Source organism: Myotis yumanensis, unplaced genomic scaffold (genome assembly GCF_028538775.1).
Source record: "Myotis yumanensis isolate MYYU_CA2020_CCGP unplaced genomic scaffold, mMyoYum1.0.hap1 SCAF_5, whole genome shotgun sequence".
NCBI lineage: Eukaryota > Metazoa > Chordata > Mammalia > Chiroptera > Vespertilionidae > Myotis > Myotis yumanensis.
In genome coordinates, this window is record NW_027223756.1 from 78166290 (window position 1) to 78171864 (window position 5575).

The window sequence follows — 5575 nt, forward strand, 5'->3', positions numbered from 1 at the left end:
TGGCCACAGGGATGGGTGGGGGGCAGCGGAGGGGCCCTGAAGGTCCCAGGAGTGTCGCCTGGTCCCCAATGGCTAGCCTGGCTCCTGGCACCTTCAGACTGGAATCTGAGCTCATGGCACCCATTGCCATGACTTCCTTTGGAAGGACTTCCGTCCTGGGCTGGGATGGGGGCGCCAGGGCCCTGCTCTGAGGTCTGAAAGCTGGAGCATCCTGCAAGGGAAGTACCTCCTGCCCTGGCTGGGTTTATTAAGAGTGTCGTCCCAACATGCCCGGATTCTGGGTTTGATCCCCATTGAGGGCACATAAAGAATCAACCAATGAATGCATAAATAAGTGGAACAATTCGATGTCCCTCCCTCCCTCTCTCTAAAATCAAGGAAAGAAAAGTATCTTCTTTTTGTGGGCAGAGACCGACATGCCGCTCAGTCGGAGATAGGAAGACAAAGCCCCCACCTTTCTGTAAACTGAAGATGCTGGACAGCAGGTTCTCTGCAGCCTTTTTTTTTCCAGTTACTTTTTTCTTTTCTAAAAATTTTAATCATAAAGAGATAACAAAATTTACCATCTTAACCATTTTTTAGTGCACAGTTCAGTGGCATTAAGTATATTCACACTGGTGTGACCATCCCCATCATCTATCTCCAGAACTTTCTCATCTTCCCAAATTAGTGTTCCCATTAAACCGCTGGCTCTCAACCTGTGGGTCGCGACCCCTTTGGCGGTCGAACGACCCTTTCACAGGGGTCGCCTAAGACCATCCTGCATATCAGATATTTACATTACAATTCATAACAGTAGCCACATCACAGTTATGAAGTAGCAACGAAAATAATTTTATGGTTGGGTCACAACATGAGGAACTGTATTTAAAGGGCCAGAAGGTTGAGAATCACTGCATTAAACACTAGTCCCCTGGCACCCACCGGCTGCTTTCTGTCTGTGGATCTGACTCCTCTAGGGACCTGCTGTGAGTGGGATCACACAGTATTTGTCCTCCTGTGTCTGGCTTCTGTCACTGAGCACCATGTCCTCAGGGTTCGTCCCTGCGGTAGCAGGTGACAATGCCCTTTCTTTTTAAGGCTGAGTAGCATTCCCTCGTCTGGATGGTCCGCACTGTTTGTCCATTCACCCGTCCATGGACACCTTGGGGCCTTTGTGGATAATGCTGTGAACATGGGTGCACAACATTCTATTGTGGAATTTCTGGGTCGCATGGAAACTCCATGTTTAACTTTTTTAGGAACTGCTGTTTTGCTTTTCACGGTGGCTGCCCCATTTCGATCCCCACCCGCTGTGTACGAGAACTCCAACTTCTCCCATCCTCCTCCAGTTACGTTTACTCATTCATCAGCGGGCTATGCCTTGAAAGCCTCTGTGTGCCAGGCACTGTCCTAGGCATGGTAGATAAAGGGGGGGTGAGTGGGGGGAGACCCAGTTCTTGTGACAAGCAGGGCAGGGAAGTGGGATGAACGACAGTGGCCGTTTCAGACCGGCTTTTCAGGGAAGGCCTTGCTGAGGGGACGTGGGGGAAGGAGCCGTGCTGTGGCCTGAGGGGAGGGCTTTCCAGACAGGAAACACCTGTGCCAAGGCCCCGGGACAGGACTGTAGCGGGACGAACAGCCAGGAGGCCCGTGTGGCTGGCACAGAGTGAGTGAGGGAGAGAGGGAGGAGAGGACAGGAAGCGGACGGGGGCAGGTCGTGCAGGGCCTTGTGGGTCAGGAAGGGGATCTGGGGTTTTATTCTGAGTGAGGTGGGTGCTCTGGCGGGCTGTGGCCAGAGGGAGGGAGCGCGCTCTGGAGCCTGCTGTGGGGAGGACAGACGGGAAGGGAGATGCACGCCCTGACTGGAGTGCCCACGGGTGCCCTCTAGTGGCCGATACAGGGAGGACAGACTTGGGAGGAGGCGGGGCCGGGGGTGAGAACTTGGGACCGTGTTGGAGGGGACGGAGATGTTCCAGGTGGAAGAGGATGGGGCTGGACTAAGTGAAGGCTCAGGAGGGAAGCTGGTTGGGAGGTCAGTCTGGGAAGGGAACCTGGTTGAGGCTGCCTGTGCATCTGGGCATCACCCAGACTCCATGCCCTCGATGGCCAGCTGGGGCCGCTCTCGTGCTGTCGCACTTACCTGCGGGCTCTACCAGGCATCCACTAAGAGCCCTGTCATCGCCCAGGTTCCACGTGGGAAACCGAGGCAGGAAAAAGCCAGCCCTTTGCCCTGATGGTAGACCAGCACTTCCTGGGTCTTGGCACCAGCTGCGACCTGTCTAGCCAGGTGGGGTTGAGGCAAAAAGATGTGGAAATGTATGGCCCTTGTTTCAAAATGAGGATAATTTCGGCCTGGCTGGCGTGGCTCAGTGGTTGAGTGTTGACCTATGAACCAGGAGGTCACATTTCGATTCCCGGTCGGGGCTCATGCCCGGGTTGCAGACTCAAACCCTGGTGTGCAGGAGGCAGCTGATCGAGGATTCTCTCATCAATGATGTTTCTATCTCTTTCTACCTCTCCTTTCCTCTCTGAAATCAATAAAAAACATATTTTAAACAATTAGGAGAATCTCAAGACTAAAAACCTTCTGAGCCAGGGTCCTATGTCCAGGAAGCCGGCCCTGCTGACCAGCAATGGACACCTCGTCTGTTTCCACCTTTTGGCTCCTGGGAATAATGCCGCTGTGAACACGGGTGTGCAAGTGCCTGTCTGAGTCCCTGACTCCTATTCTTTGGGATGCATGCGCAGAGGTGGACTTGCTGATGGAGACTTTTTGTCTTATCCAAATAAATAGCTCATCAGTTCATAAAAGGAGGGGAGGCCTCGCCTGTGTGGCTCTGTGGTTGAGTGTCAACCTATGAACCTGGAGGTCACGGTTCCATTCCAGATCAGGGCACCTGCCTGGGGTTTCAGGCCCGATCCCCAGTAGGGGGTGTGCAGGAGGCAGCTGATCAATGATTCTCTCTCATCATTGATGTTTCTATCTCTCTCTCCCTCTCTCCTCCTCTCTCTGAAATCCATAAAAATAGTTTAAAAATAAATAAATAAAAGGAGGGGGTGGACCTTTGTATCTGAGCCTTGGACCACTCCTGGGGTGGGGGTGGGGGCGTGGCTTTGAGTGTGGCTAAGAGCAGGGTCCAGGGAGGGACACAACTGTGGCCTTCAGTGGCAAATAATCCCATCAGCTGAGGAGTGGGAGGGACTTTGAAAAACTGTAAATAGCCAATTCTTTTTTTTTTTAAATACATATTTTATTGATTTTTTACAAAGCGGAAGGGAGAGGGATAGAGAGTTAGAAACATCGATGAGAGAGAAACATCGATCAGCTGCCTCCTGCACACCCCAAACTGGGGATGTGCCCGCAACCAAGGTACATGCCCTTTACCAGAATCGAACCTGGGACCTTTCAGTCCGCAGGCCGACGCTCTATCCACTGAGCCAAACTGGTTAGAGCTAAATAGCCAATTCTTTATTAAAACATAAGGGACATTAAAATATATATTATATATATTTTATTGAGTTCAGAGAGGAAGGGAGAGAGAGAGAGGTAGAAACATCAATGATGAGAGAGAATCATTGACTGGCTGCCTCCCGCACACTCCCCACTAGGGATGTGCCCGCAAGCCAGGTACATGCCCCTGACCGGAATCGAACCAGGGACCCCTCAGTCCGAAGGCCGACACTCTATCCACTGAGCCAAACCGGTCAGGGCGATTCTCTCATTATTGATGTTTCTATCTTTCTCCCTCTCCCTTCCTCCCTAAAAAACAAAAAAAACCTGCCTCCCCACCCCCCAAAAAACACGCGCGTACACTCACCCTGGTGCTCCCCAGTGAACTAATATGTGACACTGTCCCCCGCCCGGTGCCTGGCCTGGGCAAGGAACCAGTTTGCCTTTTGGGGAACTGAGGGAGTTTTGTTTTGAAGCGAGAGAAATGCAGAGAGGCCGGGCCCAGCAGGCAGCGAGGGAGCAGGTGGATTTCTGAGGTCAGTGAGGATGCGGAAGGTGTGAGACCAGGGCCGGGCACCCGGTCCTGCTGCTGGGAGTGGGCAGCAGGCAGCTGCCCAGAGACGTGGCCCTCGGATCCTGGGCCGCTCTGCATTTCCGTCCGCTCTCTGGTCTGTGACTCAGCCCGGCCTTCTCTGTTGCCAAGCTGGTTATTTCTGTTCTGTGCCATCCTCCAGCTCTGCGCAACCCAGACTGATTTCTGCTTTTCTTCCCCGGCCTGGCAGTGGGAGTCACCCTGACCTCCTAGGGCTGCCAGCGGGGGTGGGGGGGTGGGGTGGGGGGGTAGCACAGTGTCTGCCTGCCCCAGCCCCCTGACTGGGGTGGGGCGGGGTGGGGTGGGGTGGGGTGGGGGCCTTATGAAACTTCCCATCTGCCATTCATTATGATTCAACAGCAAAGAAAACCGCACCTTCTCCACGGTTGGGGCTGGGGGAGGGGCAGCAGTCGCTGCTGTGGGGCCTCAGGACTCACCCTCTCTGAGCCTTGACAGAACCACCTGCGGAGGGTCCAGAGGCCCCTGAACTGTGCGTATCTCCAGGGGAGTGGTGTTCCAGAACTTTCTAGCACTTTCAAGAACCTCTCAAAGGGGATCCTGCACCCAGAAACAGCCAAGATCTGCTGGATTGGAGACAAATTGCGATCCCCCCTTTGCTGTGAGTCAGGAAGCAGCCCTATGTCACCCTGTGTCCTCGTCCTCCTTCGAGGGTCCTGCCGGCCGAGGGAGTCAGGGCAGGGCCCTGCCCAGAGGCTGCACCCACCAGACCGCCTGTGCCCGGGCTGCGGATCGTCGGCTCCTTCTGGTGTCCGATGCCGCCTGGTCCGTGTGACCTTCCCTGACTCCCTGTGTAAAGCCGCTCAAGCCCCTAACAACTCCTAGTCCGCGCCTCCACTTTATTTTCTGCTCGGAATGTATTGCCATCCAACAGGCTTGAATATTTGTTCGAAATGTCTTTCCTGCTCTGGCCGGTGGCTCAGTCGGTTGGACACCTAAAGGTTGCAGGTTCGATTCCCAGTCGGGGCACATACTTAGGTTGCAGGTTTGATCCCCGGTCCAGTCGGGGCTTGTGCGGGGGAGGCAACCAACGGATGTTTCTCTCTCTCTCTCTCTCTCTCAAAAAAAGAAAAAAGCGTCTTTCCTTACTTGTCTCTAACTAGCATGTTAGGCAGAGGGGTCCGGGATTTGGACATTTTGTTTCCGGCAGCACCTACTAGTAGAATGCCTGGCACACAGTAGGTGCTCGCTCAGTGTTTGCCAGAACGATGAACGGCTCTCTGCAAAGCTGCCTGGTTCGTGGGTAGCCCTTGAGGCCCATGGGTGAGAGCCTGCTTTGCGGGCCCTGTCTGGCCCCATCATGATCTGTGCCTCGGTGTCCGCATCCGTCCCGCGTAGCTCTGGGGTGAGGTGCACGTGAGACAAGCCCGCACAGGCCAGCATTTCCAACAGTAGGTGCCGCCCTGCCTTCGCGGTCAGGCTTCGGAGGGTGGCTCCTAATTGGCTCAGAGCGGGCGTGCAGGCTGGGCCTGGGGGGAGGCGAGGGCGGGGTCAGGGGCCCAGAAAGGATGGGGTCCACCCCTTCTCCAGAA